General features: G+C 44.3%; 1 protein-coding gene across 15 annotated transcripts in view; it reads left to right on the top strand.

The window, feature by feature from the left end:
• The window catches only part of INPP4A (inositol polyphosphate-4-phosphatase type I A), a 111237-nt gene that overhangs the window by 22935 nt on the left and 73332 nt on the right, over positions 1–14970 (top strand). For 13 of the 15 annotated variants that reach the window (XM_068680949.1, XM_068680996.1, XM_068681006.1 and 10 more), the window contains exon 1: positions 3484–3678. The exons of 1 other annotated variant lie outside the window; for it this stretch is intronic. The gene's annotated coding sequence lies outside the window, so the exon portion shown is untranslated. Of the gene's footprint in view, positions 1–3483; positions 3679–10478; positions 10504–14970 lie in introns of those variants that run through there. One more of the 15 variants, XM_068680914.1, reaches the window with a different exon arrangement.

The raw sequence follows: 14970 nt of genomic DNA on the forward strand, positions 1-14970 counted from the left end.
AGACGTTTCTCTTGTCTTGTCTCTGATCTTAGTGTCTCAGTCTCTGGTTTCATCCGCTGAGGACAGACCGTAAAGAGGAAAGAAAAGGACAGTGAGGTCATCTTGTGCATTGTCACCACGTGCACAGCACTGCATCCCTCTGAGATCTGTGCGCAGCGTGTTGCAGGTGCCTTGGGACTGTGTGGTTTCTCTCCAGCGCAGGATAGGTAGCTTTGGGTTGGTACAGGAGGAATAAAAAACGTCTCTCTTGAGATGTCGGTGGATGAGGTATTGATGGTAGAAAGTTCAACCACGGTAGCGCCTCCTGTTACTCATCCTCAGAAGCCTTGAGATGAACTTGGTAAGCGCGTCCTCTCCTCTCCTCCCACACCAACCAGTAAAGCCCCACTTCCACGCGTGGCTTCCTCTGGAGCTGATGCTATTACCAGCAGGAGTTTTTATTTTCCCGAGAAGCAAACAGTGCTTCTGTCACGGCGTATCCCAATAACCACCAAGGGTGATCAGCTGGAAGAAACGTCCTTGCTACTGAGGTGCACTGGAGGGGGAGCCTGATGTTCACTTCAGCAAGACACTGAAATCTAATTTCTGCTTTTGGCTTTGCTGTGGACATGGGAAGCAACCTCGGTCAGGTAAATTAGCTGTGTTTGTATGAAGATGCAAGGTTATTTCCCTTCTCAACCTTTTGCCTCTCTCTCTTTTCAAAATACATGCTCCTTCTGCTGTGGGTCTCTTCTGCAGTGTGCACGCATAATGACTACCTCCACGTGTGGCTCAGATAAGCAGGGCTGCAAGCCATCATTAGGATGGAGCAGAGTGCACAGCTGATGGAAAGGGGACTGGGAGGAGGAAGAGAGGTGCCTGTGGGTCCTGCCAGTAGTTCTCGATCTGCTTCTGTTACCCCATTGCAGTGGAAGCCAGCTCTGTCCTTGAAGAACATGAATGTGTTTTGTTTTTTTTTTCCCTTGTACAGTACAGCTAAGAAGAAAAAAGGCTCAAGAACAGAGGTAGGGTTAAGTATACTCAATAAAGACAATTTGACTGTAGCCTGAGCTTTCATAAGAAAGCAGGTTAATATGGAATCAAAACCAAAATCCCCGAGACAGGGAAGTGATAAGGAGGAACAGGATTCCCTGCCCTAGCTTGTTCTGGAGTACCGTGTTGAATAGGTGCTGTAGAAGAGCCTTGGCTTGTTCATTTTCTAAAGGAGAAAAAGGAAAAAAAATATTATCTCGAGTCCTTGAAAAGTGTGTAATAGTCTACAGTGCCTTTAACACAAAATCTCTTGCAGTAGTGTTCAGTTTAGCAGGCTCTACTAATACTCATGTTCAAGGTTTCATGCACATCAGTGTCGGTTTTTAGGTTTTCGCCTCTCCTGGTGCAAGAGCCTTTAGGTTTTCCCACTTTCAGACCCAGGATCCAAACCCTTTCTGCAGCAGAAGGTCAAGCCGGGGCAACTGAAATTAGGCAACACAGAACCGCTGCTTACAGCAGCTGGATCACTTCTCATTTTTAGGTGGGACCATTTGCAGAGAAGTATTTGCATGTTACACAGCGTGTGCTCGCTCTTGGTGTGTTTCGTCTCCCTAAGGTCTTTAACAGCTCTTTTCTTTGAGTCGTCTTTGATCCAAATCTAGGCTTTTAGGTGAACTACAGTACAAAATTGGGTGTAGAGATATAAATGCATGCCATCCTTTCAAAAAACAGACAAAAAACCAACAACAACAGCAAAAATGAAGTACCGCCCTGTTTGCTCCTCTCTACCTGTGCCATAGATGCCACTTGGACTGTGTTCTCGCTGTTTTCATGTTTAAAAGTCGTGGGGTTCTTGGTTGGTTTTGGGTTTTTTTAGCTTTATTTTTTATTTTTTTCCTCAGGCATGCTGGGGAGTTTAGCATTCTTCCATATTTGCAACATTTTCAAGGCAATAAAGCCTTGAAAGCTTGGCTGGAGGAAAAACTCCCTGCCATTAGTAAACTGAGGAAAAGGGTGGGATTTAGCAGCTCCTGAAGATATTCCAAGGGATAGATATGATACGGGTGTTTTTAGGGGAAAGACAGCAGTTATTCTTTATCCCTTTGTTTGTGTTATCTCCATGACCATGCTTCAAGGATTGTTTTGCTCAGCTTGATTCCTTCTCATCTCTTGATCCCTGCCAAGCCAGTGCTCTTGGCTGCCTCGAGATGCAAGGAGAGAGTAAACATTACCATCAATAGCATGCAGTTTGTTCAGCGGCTTTAATAACTACCAGATACAGTACTGAGGGGTGTAGTTCACCTGCTTGGATCGGGCGGAGAGGCTTACCTTAAATTTGGTTGTGCTTTGCATAAGAAGTGTTTCTTTAACAAAACCGAACCCCACAAAACCTGTGAAGGCCAGCCACGCTTTGCTAGCAGCTTTTCGGCGAGAAATCTCAGTTCAAATCTGCTTCTCTGGGCGATAGCCAGCAGGACATTTGCTAAGTATGAGGAAAGATGTTTCGCTTGTAAATGCTTTGACATAAACCAAGTGCCTTTTCCCAGACTGCCTGGGATGTTTATATGAATGGCTGATAAGCAGGTTTAATGCCTAGTTCCTTGGGCCAGCAGCTTCTTCTGACAGTGCTCTCTCTTCATTCATCCCATCATTTGTTTCTACGGGGTTGACCTGCTGGCTCAGTAGCAGAGGGCTTCATTTACCTTCCTTGAAGCCTGGGTTTGCTCAATGCTTAGTATAATTTGTCTTTCAGAAATAAAATGCAATCAGCACAGCACTCTGCCTTGCCGCTGCCTAGCACTGAGTGCCTAACAGGCTGCATAACTCCTGCCCCAAGCTGAATGTGGCGGGGAGTTTGGCAGGCGTGGGGAGCAACCACGTGAATCACTGCTGCTGTGCCTGGGGCCACTGGTGCCTAGTGAGACAGGCAACTGTGGGAAGGCTGCTGTGATCAGCCTTTCCCCAAAGGCACTGCCCCGGGCCGTAATGCAGCCCTGATCTCTCCTGCAGGCACTTTGCCCTGGTGTCTGCATCCCCCCGCCCTTCGGACAGCTCTCGCTGCATCTCGGGCCAAATTTGCCCCCAGAGGCACTTTGTTATACACTTACCACGGGTAAATGGATATTGCCCCAACTTATTTTTTGTTTTCGAATATTTCCTGGGGTAGTCGAGTTCTTCTCCTAGTCTTGATGGGAGGTGTGGGCTCACAGACACACGCCAGTCACACACTGCCTGCCACATCACGCGAATGGCCTGGCTCGCAAAGCAGGCTTCACATTCAGGATGAATATACTTACAGCGAAGACAGAATCAGAGCTGCCAGCCTAGAAAAGAAAGCAAGTAAGATTGCACGAAGGCAGAAACCCAACTCACTGCCCAAAGAAAAGGCCGCGGCCGTCGGCAGGCGTGCGTACACCCAGGCACACGGGCGGCGCGTGCGTGCGTGCCTGTGCGACACGGAGAGGAAGCCCTGAAACTTAAACTCCTCCTGCAGCTCTGCATCTGCTCTGAGTCACTGCTATGACTCACGCTGACAGCGTTCACGTTTGCTAGCGTGCAGATGGAGCAGCTCTGGCACCGGGAGAGGCAGGTTGCATTATTGATTACCTGCTGCAGCAGACGCTTGCGCCAAGGCTTTTTTTTACGAGCGCAGACGAAACGCAGCGGGCTCTACTGAGCACGGCCATCGTTACTGCTTGCTTAAAGGTAAGAACGCCTCTTATTCGCTAGGGAAGGATAGGAAAGGGAAATCAGAGCTTGGGAAGGTTGAGCTTCTTGCTGCTGCTGCTGCTTGTTCTCGGAGGGAGCTGCGTGACCGCAGAGCTTTGTTTGCGGAGCCGTATGGGGAATCGTGCAGCTGACGGGCAGTGCATGTCCGAGGAAAGAAAACAGCACGCTCCCATTCATCGTGTTATGTAAGGCATGGCAGCCATGTTAAGGACAGAAGACCTCTTTCGAAGAAACGGTGCTGCCAGACATCAGGGCAGGGAGAGCAGCGGGCGTCTCAGCAGCCCTCTGCCTGCGCTTCGGAGATCGCCGCAGGTCCGCGGCTCTCGCTTCCCACTGAGCGAGCCCGCTTCTGAATGGCTCTGGGAATAAAGAGCAGCGGCGTTAGGAAGAGCAAAATGATGATTGTTTACCTTTAAAACCACAGCGCTGCTCTGCCTTCAGCATCCAGGCTGGCAGCGGGCATGCCCTATGCAACGCCTGGATGTAAACAGTCTCCTCACATACCCGAAACGCTGCATCCTGATCCTGGGGTTGTTTTCATTCTCTGATGCTAAAAACCCGTGCGTATGTTCTGCTCTCACAGCTGGTTATATGCAGAAAGGGGGACACGTTCTAGTTAGCGTTCACTGCTGAAGAGTGAGGAAAACAGTTTTTTTTTGTAGTGGTTTACTGTTGTTTTCTTCCCTCTGGTGCAATAATTTTAATGTAGTCTAGATTTATGTTGCTAATTATCCTCAGGTAGAACCCGCTGAGTCTTGAGCCTTTGCTGTCCCATCCCCAAGAGATTTTCTAAGTTATGAAACCTTTGGTTTTGGATTTCAATGATGAATTTATCTTAATTTCATTCATTTTTTTTTTCCTTTTCCTTGTATTTTTTACATTTATGTTGGATGTGCAAGACAGTGCCATTTTCAGGTGCATACAACAGTGAGGTCAGCAGCTGGTCTTAATAACAAGGGAGCCTGGTCACTTCTGTGTATTATTTTCAGAATGAGAGAAAGAGGATGTTTTTGAAACCTCATCATTTATTAGCTTGCTCTCAGCTTCTTGAAACTGCCATGCATTTCCTTGTAAAATCTGCACAAAAGTCACTGCTCTCTTCTCCTCTCAAATAAACATGGCAACGTAGCAAGATGATTTAAAATGACAGCATACTTTAGGTTCTTCTTCTATTTATAATTTACAGCATTCACTGAGGCACAGTGTTTTCATTGCTATGAATTAATTACATTTGGCATGACTTCCTATTTAAAAAAAAAAAAAGATTGAGCTTCATAACAAAATGGAGAGCAAGGTTTGCTAGCACATCAGTGTCTGTACACATCTTGTGACATCCAATTTAGAAAACTGCTCTGAGTGAAGCTTGTAAAATAGTGTTGCTCGTGGACTCCCATCTCCACGAGAAAAATTTTGGTCACTGAATTGAATGATATAAAATGAATTGCTGGATATAAAATATCTCTGATGGTGCGGCGTTATGAATGCAAGTTTATCCAATATTAGGGTGGTTTTTAGGGCTGCTTGCTAATGGAGTACTGGCACGTGGCAGTCTTTCCTCCCCCTCACAAATCAAACAATCCAAATAAAACACTTTAATGTCCTAATTTTTTGATTGATTTGTATCTAAGTTATTGTTTTCCTGAGATTGTGTCAGAATTGTGTTTGCCTTCACATCTGCTGTTAAGTATGTATACATTTAGACTAGGAACCCTCTACTATGTCAAACCACAACAAACAATTTATGACAATAAAACATAAATATCTTCAGTGGAGTTTACACCATTTCCTTATTAATAAGTTGTGGGTGCATTTAAATAATCAACAGTTAACGTTTTTGAAAAAAAATTGCAAAAACATCCTTAAAATCGAAAAGAGAGGGTGATGGGTAGCCCCTGAGACAACCCAACCCTGACCACAGCCTCTCCATCCCAACTGTCCGTAAACCATCCGTGGAAGTGATGACCACCAGAGAGGCTCCTTCTGTGCATGGGGTTTGTAATAAATATGATAGGGCTTGTCAAAAGTCTGCCCTTTGAAAATTGTTTTTGGTTGCCTTAAGTTGGCTTTGCATTAGGCCATAAAAGCAACGTGGCAGAAGCTGCTGGGGCCATTTCACCTGTCCTTTTAGCAGAACGTGAAGCTGAGAGTTTGTGATCTCCTTGACTTTTTTTTTCTGCAATAAAAGTGTTCAGGCTGTCCTTCTTTTCTGCAATAAAAGTGTTCAGGCTGTCCTTTTATTTGTTTCCTCCTGGGTCCAACCTGCAGCGTTTTCCTCCAGTTTCCCTTGTGGCTCTGCCCTACCTGTGGTACTCTGAGCCCCTAGGCTGCCTTCCTGGCACGTGCAAAAAACTTTGAGGAGATCCAGTCTCGTTATTAGAGTGAGTTTGGGCGAATCATGTATAGTATGGGTGATTTTGGGACTGTGTGACCGTTTTACCCGATCATCAAAAATGAAGCACTGTTGTTGCCTCAGATGCTGAGTTGATGCAGAGCAGAAAATGGTCCATTTATGTCACAAAAAATGATCGCTGTATTTTATGTGGTGATTTGCTATTGATGTTAGACTTCTTGAAAGAGGGCTCTGCAGTATATGGAAGGAAGCAATGTCTCAAGGTTTATTTAACACCTCTTTGTGCCACAGAACAGCACGGCATTTTTATTTTCAGCTTGAAATTTGAAAAGGAGGGAGGGAAAAAGGTTTTTGGAGTTGGCTTGGTTACAAGTACTGTTTGCAGTACTGAACTTTTGTTGTTGTTGTTGTTGGAGAACTCACTTTTTGTATTTGAGTAATTTTTAGAAATGACAACTTTTCTGTGAGTTGTTTTGGTGATCTTTCATTTATATGTCTGCATACATCTACAGGGCATCCGCTTTGTCCCTATAGATTTTCCTAGTTTCTGAATAAGTGGTCTTGTGTGGATTAGATTTGTTCCCTGGTTTTAAAGGGGAGGAGGAAAGAACTGTTAAATCTTTGCACATACTGTGAAGTTCTTCACTGAATCCTGGGGCAGGTTAAGCAGAGGGACACCAGGAGAGGTGGTGGAGTCATCCCGTTTGCCCTAGAAGGCCCCTGTTGTAGAGGGCCTCCTCCCTTGTCACATTGTGAGGTTTTGTATCATTTATGATTTTTGCCTGTTGAAATGTTTATGTATTCTTGAGTGTGTGCAAATTTAAGTAAAGGGCAAAGGGTGCTGCCTGTACCTTGACTATATGAATGATGATCCTTTCATTTGCCTTCAGGGGCCAACTTTCCACCTGACTAGTTCTTCATGACTGTAGTCTCTTTGCCCCCTGCTCTGGAATCGGAGCTAGTTTGGGGATGAGTATAGTTCATTTTGCCCTAGTCAAATGACATTGTGGCCTGGATTATGATGATGCGTTATTTCTGTACTGAGTTCTCCTTGTATTTTATAGGGATGTAGAAATCTGGGATTAATTCTGCTTTCAGTTTGGTGCTTCATCTGTTAAAGCAGCAGAGTACCTCTGAGTTTGCTGTGTGGGCTTAAATAAAGAATAGTGAATTGGTAAATAGGATGTCTCGCATGACTGTAAAGTGACCTCCTGTGCCCAGGTAATGCAGAATTAAAAAGGAGTGGGTTCATGATCCTTAATTCAGGTTTATTTTTTAGATAAATGCTTGGTAGTGCCAGATGGCAGATCTGCTGCGGGCAAAGGTGAATGACGGAGCATGTTGTTCCTGCCTCTGTTTCTGCAGGCTATTTTCAAACCAGTAAATGTGATTTTTAAAATGCAAAACAACACAAAAGATGCTGCAGTATTCTGGACAGCACTAAAGAGCCACTAATTTCAGCAAGTTTCCTGTGTGTTGTGGGTAAGATTTTAAGCCCTGGATCTGTGAAAACAAGCTGCTATAAAAGATTTCTTCTGTCTCGCTTCAGAAATAGACGCTAGCGGTGTGACTGTAAAGCCAAAGATATATTTTACCCTGTCATCAGTGTGATTTCTGTTGGGCAAGTGGGTGGGCCTCTCCTGGGGTCTTACGGAGCAACATGGCAAAATGTTGGTTGTTTTAATGCATAGAAGGACGTGAAATAATCACATCATGGTGGCAGTTTCTTCTACCATTTCAGGAAAGTCGGCAAGAAGAGAAGTTTCAAGCTCTGTGTGCTATGATAGTGGGTTTGGGCGATGAGGATCACATCCTGAATGTTTCTAGCAGTAAGTGTAGTAGCATGGCTATGAATGCGTGACATAAAAATGCACGCAGCCGAGCTGGCTAGCAGGAGGTCTTTCTGTTTTAAATTCTCTCTGACGTGATTGCCTGGGAAAAGTTTGTTAAATTATTCTCTTCCTGAGATAAGTGGATGACTTTCAGTGGCATTTTGGTAAACAGGAGGTAGTGAGTAATAGGAGGAATGTGGCCTTTGTGGTTTTGCCTACATAAGATTTCTATTGTCCCGTACCTTTGGAGGTTCAGTGGTGAGAACATGAAATCCGCATCACTGATACTTCCACAGAACAGTGATTTTACACTGAAAAGTTGTGTGGAAAAGCGACTGCTGTTTCGCCAGTATGTATGCAGGGAGGCAGACTTGCAAACTGGACTACCAGAGATGGGCTTTGGAAAGACAAGTGGGGAATGGGAGGAGATTTATCTTCTTGGCGGCTCTTCTGTGAAGCCCCCCCAGTTCAGCTGGGGAACAGAAGGGGGCCGGTTAAAATTGCATCCTTTACGATTGCCACCCTTTATCAGGAGCTTTTGTAACTGAATGCACGTGAGTATTGCTGAGTATTACTGTCCTTTCAGCTCATATGGTCTGAGAGACACTCAGGGCCTTGGCCGCCTGAGGGCTCCTCCTCAGTGAACCTGCAAATGGCGCCCAGCAGAGCTCCTGTGGCCTGGGGCGGGCAGGAGGGCCCCGCAGCCGCTCGGGGCTTACAGGATCCTTCTGAAAACACCAAATCATTTCAGTGCACAGGGGTAGTGGGAAGGGCTGAGAGAGGCACAGAGAGCAGTAGAAAGGGGCCTTGCTTGTGCACCTGGAAGGATAGACTTGCATTTCCACAGGGAGCACTTGGCTTCAGCACCAGCCTGTCTGAGTTTCTGGCTACCTTGTGAGGGCTTTGCCTTTTCTTCGGGGATGGAAGGATTTCCTAATAGCTCAGGAAGAACAGAACATTCTTCTCTGTGCTTGTTAGGAGGATTTATGGTTCAGTTACGAGAACATCCTCCGTCTTTAATCAATGGCAAATCCAAGAATGTCAGAAGGAGCCACTGGTCAGGTTGTATTGAGGGCTAGAAACAGTTTGGCACATGCAATAATTGTCTCTTTAAACACTGGAGGTGTCTAAATACCAATTGCATGTAAAATGTAGCAAAAAGAAGGGAAGGCAGCACAGTCACTTATCATTCTGAAGATCTGTTTAGCCAGTGTTATATTCAGGATCAGCAGCAGACAGGTACCCACTAGTCCCTTGACTCAGTTTGCCTGAGGTGTTTGTGCCCCTTTCTGAGGCACCCAGCATAGGTGGGAAGAGTTTTTCCTTCCTAGCACCTGGCTGACATGGCACCAGCAACATTTGTGTGCCTCTAAAAGGCTTCCAAGAAAAAGAAGGCAGGTGGCAAACAGGCATTTGGGAGGGCTGTGGTAGCTGATGGGGAGTGCAATATTTTGCAGCATTTATTTTTTGAAAGTTTAACATCTCTTTCCCGACTTTTCTACATCTTGTACTTTTTTTCCCCACCATTCCTCTTCGGTTCCTATTTCTGGGACCCAAGAGAACAGTGTCTTTACAGTAAATGTGACTGTAATGCAGCCTAAAATTCCCCGTATCACACTGCACATTCTGTGGCAGGAGTGCCCAATGTCCCAGTCTGCACCAGCCCTCATGTTGCATTTGGGGGTACATGAAATCTGTGTGTATTATGAGATCAGTGTGATGGATTACTCTAGAGGGAAGACTGCTCTTAATGTCATCTTCCTAGGGATTTTCATAAAACTGAACTAACTCCCTTGGAAAATTATCATTTGGTTACATTGCAGGAAGATAATTTCCATCCATTACTACTTGAATGGTTGGCTTTACAGTGGAATGTTACTTAGCCTGAAAGCATAGCCTCTGGTGGTAAGAAAGACAGGCACATGGACATTGAGTAGCTAAGAAAAAATGTGTCTTGTTTGTTTATTTGTGTCTTATTTACAGCTTTTCTGTAGGCCCCCTTTAGGTACTGGCAGGCTGCTGTAGGGTCTCCCCACAGGCTTCTCTTCTCCAGGCTGAACAACCCCAAGTCCCTCAGCCTGTCTTTGTAGGAGAGGTGCTCCAGCCCCTTCATCATCTTTGTGGCCCTCCTCTGGACTCATTCTCATACATCCATGTCCTTCTTCTGCTGGGGCCCCAGAGCTGAATGCAGCACTCCAGGTGGGGTCTCATGAGAGCAGAGAGGAAAATATTAAAAAACGAAAGAAGGGAGAGAGACTTTTAGGTACTGGACTCAATTCATATTACTGTGCAGAACATCACAAACCTGTTAAAGTTCATTGAGTGTGTTATCCTGGGTGTTCTTCATGTACCTCATCTCTTCTGCAGTCACATAGTGAACAGTCGGGCTGGTCACACTTGTAATAGCAAACCAAGGCCCCTCCTTAATATTTAAAATGGAATGTGAAATACAGGATGCACTCATGTAAACCAGTTTGACCTCAAGACTGTGTTTTGTAATCTTGCTTTCCTCACATCCTGTGTTGTAGGACAGCGCTCGCTAGCTAGGCTGACTGGTGGAGGTGGCGGCTGTGTGACGACTTTGAGGAACAGGCCCGATGTCGGGGCATGCTGCAGGAGGTGCTGGCTCCATGTTTGTTTGAGCTGGGACGGTATTGGCATGTACTGTGATTTTCTTTCCATGAAAATCTAGTGCACAGTAAGTAAATGGTGACTGTGTTTCTGCCCAGCAAGGAGCTGCGACTCACTCAGGAGCACAGCCAAGCATTAGGATGCTAAAGAAAGCACTGCTGCAAGCAGGAATATAGATACAGCCATAGATGTGTGTTTTATTTCTTTCCAAGCTAGAGCTGAAAATAGCTGAAATTTGAGTGTTCTGAAAGCACAAGCTGCATGCATAATGCAAGCAAAGGTGATACAATTCTGGGGAATCAGATCGAGACAGTTTCCTCTCTTTCTGTAAGGCCTCTTGATACAAATGTGATTGCATCTTGTAGAAGTCACTACTTCAGAAAGAGTTCCCATACTGATCACAGTAATCACTTCGTCAAAATGGAGAGAGCTTTTGTTCTTTAAAATCTTGAAGACTGGTATTTTGAAATGTGGAATGTGAGCTAAGACTTGAGGAAGTAATATACAGTTAGTTTGTAAAAGAATTTAAAGAATTGTGCATTTTATTTGCCACAAGGCAAAGGACAAGGACAGACAGCACAGCAGGATGGATGCACGGCGTCTTCTACCTTCTGTCTAGCTGAGGTTTGTAGCAGGGGTAGTGACCGTCTTGACCTAGAAAAAGAACACATTGCCTGAGTTTGCAGGCTGATTATTGGAAACTTGAGCCTTTAAAATGTGTTCACAGGAAATGTCTTCTGTGCTACACTGAGTCTGACAACTTGCTTTGAATGAGCATTTGTTTGCAGCTCTCCTGTCATGTGGTTCGTCTGCAGCTGCTTGGCTGCTGCAGGGGTTCCTGCTCTTCACGTTTGCTATCATAAAAAGCTGATGTAGTTGTTCCTCAGATTGATACTGTCAAAGGGATTTGGTTTAAATTGTTCCTGTTGTAAAGTGTTTTACTTTTTTTCCTGTCCAAGTATTCTAGGTCCAAGGTCCTAAAAAAAAAAAAAAAAAGAGTTTGGGTGGTACCAACATGTGATTATGCTGACAGATACGAGGTGCAGAAAAATGAGGACAAGCAGCGGGAGGCAGTAACTTAGATTGGCTCAGCTCCCATGGAAATAAAATGTCTGTTGGACTGAGTCAGAATAAAAGCTAGCCTCTGTCAGAGTAGCTTTGTTTTTCTCTGCTTAACTAATGGACAAAATCACTCCTCCTATCGTGGGTTGCAGGTACCCTTCAGAGATGTTGACAGCACATTTAATTAGAAAGGAAAAGGGTGAGTCATTCATTCCTCTCTGGAATGATTTAGCAGTTCTCTAGTGAGCGAGAAAGAAGGAAGGAGCATGGGAGGGAGAGAAAGTGAAGAATTTCCAGTAGACGCGTGTGCTCCCAGTCATTTCTGTGTTTGTTTTGTATCAAACTTTCAGGAGGTTTCTCTGCAGCGAATGGTATCACATGCTTCGTGCTCTGCAGCAAGCAGAGAGCAGGAATAAAAGTATGGTGGATTTAACTCAGAACTGGCATTCTTACCAGTTTGCATGGTGACTCTGGTTGCAAGTACAGGGACTGGGGGAAAAACGTCTCACTATATAGCATCTCCTTACAATGAAGGATCTGAATGGCTTTTAAAATCTGGCAGCGAGCATTAGGGTTTGCACTGCCGTCATCAGTCAAGTGCATACCAATTTCCATTTAGTTTTAATTAAGCAAAAAATATACTGCAGTCTTTGAAGGTTCTTTTCCTTATCATCATCATTTCTTAATGCAGGAAGCCAGAGGCAGAGCACGCCAAGAAGAAGCTGGTGCTCTGGTGTGGCTGTAGTGCATTACCACACTCTGCTGTGGTTTTACTGCAATGGCAGGGCCGTGTAATTTAAAAAGCACTCAATGTAGGCTAAAACACAGGGATCTGAGCTTGCACCCAGTCAGAGTCATTCAGATATAAGTTAGGTTGGCCTCTTTGAGATTACTACCTGGGCATGTACCACCCGTGTTCAGTTCAGTTGTGGTGAAAGCTGGCCCTTTAGTGGTTCTGCATCCAGTGCCAACGCAGAACAGAACTGGAGTGCAATTCAAACAGACAAGTGGTTGTGTCAAAGAGGGGAAGTCATAGGCATACTAGAAGTGCAGTTAAACCAAGTTTCTTTTAGAGTGCAAGTCAGAGAAAAGGGCATCTGCAGGAGATGACAGCATGCTACGGTATCAGTAGGTACGACATTAGTAGGTAGAAGCTGCAGTATTTTTCTAAAAATCTCTTTGACAGACTAATGATAAGACATGCCACTCTGCAACGTGTGATTTCCAATGTTGCTCTGCAAAATAAGTGTGACTTCCTGATGCTAGGGAGCAAGGTATGAATGGAACTTGCCCATATAAAAACTCTCAGGTGTTTATGAAGTCACATCATCTGTGTGCAGATGTGTGAACTAAACCACAGAGGTGATGGGGCTTCCCTGTGGCCACTTGAAGTAGTCATGGTATATTAATAGGATTTCTAAATGCCTCCGTTATATCTTCATTTTAAGTGAAAAGATAACGTACCATGTTTACATATTTATATTAAATTTCCTGAAGATGAACGGTGGCATAACATTTTGCAGGGTTATAACGTAGCAGGTCCATTGTATCAGCTCTTCATCTTGTGACTGTGGCTGGCTAGCAGTGACTTGGCTTTGTGAGTAGCTTTTACTGTGCCTAGGAGCCTTCACAGCGTGTGCTCTGCTTTTAGAATGGAAAAAGAAAAAAAATAGCTATACTAAATAAATGCAGTTATAAGTTATAAATAAGGATAGCAACCAGGAACTTTGTGTGCCTGCACTGAACTTACCAAAATGAAAATGATTAAAAATAGTAAATGACTTTGCCAAAAACTATTGCACATCCCATTTAACCCTGAACATGGCTGCACATCATGTCATTTGTCTCTGTCCTCACTGAGGAACTCTCTAATAGTCAGGGTAAGTAAAATGCTATCTAACTTCTGTGACTTTCGGTTCAGATGAGATCTGAACCTCAAGTTTGTTCTGCCTTCACCTTGGACAGTGAAAAGAGAAGAAAACTTGAGCTACCTCGTAGGCCACTTGGTTAAATTAGCTTTCTTTGTTGATGGTACCCCAGTTCATCTAGCTGTTTTGGTGACATCGTGTTTGTCATAACTCTGTTTTCACCTCTCTAGTGCTTATCCTTGTCATGTATTTCTGGAGAGCCGACTGTAGGACATCTCAGCCTCCATTTTGTCGAGCTTAACAGTCTTGTGTTTAGCTCTGGTGAGGATGTCTCTGCTATCCTCATAAGTCTTTCTCTGTACCTGTTACAAACTGAGGTGGTCAGTGTATTGCCTGCAGTAGCCAATATTCTTGATTCAATTTAATTGCTGCTTTTTGTGCAGTTCATTGCCTGGTGCACCCTAACACAGTACCTACCTCTTTTGTGGGTGCACTGTCTGACACTGAGGTCTTCCTTCTTTGTTCTTCTCAACTGATAAAAATTACAGCGGAAGCTCTTCTTGTTAGTCTGCAAGTGTGTGGTTTCGTATTAGTGCTTTCTAACTTCATCTGCTTTCTTTTATTTCAGTGCCGGTGGATCTTTAATAGGTTGATTTTCCTGATGTTTATAAACAACATCCTAAACTGATGAATTGCGTCTGAACTACCACATTACAAATCTGAACACTGTTTGCTTTAGGTATGAGCCCCCCTTAATTCAACCTTTTCAGAAGTGCTTTGCTTGTGACTGGTCAGTATATTTTTCTTTGAACTGAAGTTTTAGCTTTGTTAATCCTTCTATATATATTTACATATCTGCCCCACTTGTATATTATACTGGAGCCCTACCTTCTCCACGTAAGAACAACCTGTTGCCGTGCCACAATTTTGTGGTGTCACAGTCAAGAGGTTTCTAACATGCACTGCTGTAGCAACACGGCCAGTATTTTAGGTTAAAAATCATAGTTGTTCTCATCCCAGATGGGATAGTAGTTGAGATTTTGTTTTGACCTTAAGATTAAAAAAAAAAAAAAAAGAGTTTTCCCAGGTACACAGTTAATGCCTTTGTTCTGTAGTTTGGAAATTCAGTGAGAATAGGTGGGCGAAGATGTGAAACCTAAAGATCACTTTGCCTCAGTTATGCAGTAATTAATTGTGAATAAATTATTGTTTTCCTTCTCTAAAGCTTTTGGAAATGTGAAATAATTGTACTACTGGTTCTGGCAGCCCTTGTAATAACAGGTTATCCAGCAGGCGAGCAGTGTGCTGAGAGAGGATGAGCAGTTTCCATCTTTGGAGGTTTTAAGACCCATCTGGAGAAGTTTTATGTGACCTGAGAGGTAGTAACTCCAGTGGTACCACGTTAGAGGAAGCCTGGCTGTGTGAGGATGAGGAGAGCCAGAGCATTCAGCTGGCTGCTGTCCTGGGCTGCCCTGTCACAGCCCATTTCCCATCAGGTTTATCCACACTTTGCTTTCCAGTTCAC

Source organism: Anas acuta, chromosome 1, assembly GCF_963932015.1.
Source record: "Anas acuta chromosome 1, bAnaAcu1.1, whole genome shotgun sequence".
Taxonomy (NCBI): domain Eukaryota; kingdom Metazoa; phylum Chordata; class Aves; order Anseriformes; family Anatidae; genus Anas; species Anas acuta.